This window comes from Nannospalax galili, unplaced genomic scaffold (genome assembly GCF_000622305.1).
Source record: "Nannospalax galili isolate Female #2095 unplaced genomic scaffold, S.galili_v1.0 scaffold1250, whole genome shotgun sequence".
NCBI classification, from domain to species: Eukaryota; Metazoa; Chordata; class Mammalia; order Rodentia; family Spalacidae; genus Nannospalax; species Nannospalax galili.
Genome location: NW_008328704.1, coordinates 482,154 through 482,583, shown reverse-complemented (window position 1 = coordinate 482,583; position 430 = coordinate 482,154). Strand labels below are relative to the sequence as shown.

The 430-nt window shown below is 71.9% G+C and overlaps 1 protein-coding gene across 1 annotated transcript in view; it reads right to left on the bottom strand.

Annotated features, from left to right (window-relative positions):
• The window catches only part of Arhgdia (Rho GDP dissociation inhibitor alpha), a 2,518-nt gene extending 2,329 nt beyond the window's left edge, over positions 1-189 (bottom strand). The window contains exon 1 of the mRNA XM_008828427.3: positions 45-189. The gene's annotated coding sequence lies outside the window, so the exon portion shown is untranslated. The remainder of the gene's footprint in view (positions 1-44) is intronic.
• Between the last annotated feature and the right edge of the window lie 241 nt (positions 190-430).

The window sequence follows — 430 nt, the reverse complement described above, 5'->3', positions numbered from 1 at the left end:
TCGCCCGCTCCCGCACCGCGCCGCCCCGCCTCGCGCCCACTCACCGGAGGCTCGACCGCCGCGTTCGCGCTCCCTCCCGCACCAAATGACGAACGTCGTCCGCCGCCCGCCGCTCCGACGGTCACTTCCGGGGTCACGCGACTTCCGCTCTCCAGGGCGGGGTCGGCCTGCGCATGCGCCTCGGCTGGCGCGGGCCGGGCGCTGCCGCCATTTTGCGTTAGGCCTCGTGGGCGCGTCCCGCGTGAGCAGTCGACGTTGCGCGGTGCTTGGACCGTCTTCAGTGCTCGGGTTTGGAGGCAAGGACGTTCCCTTCCGGCCCGCAGCGGAGTCGCAGGCACCCCTCGAGTGGCGCCTCTGCGCCCCGTCCAAGCCTGTACATTGTCACAGGGTCCCGGGTTTGGTTCCCAGATAGGGCAGCAGGGGAGCCATG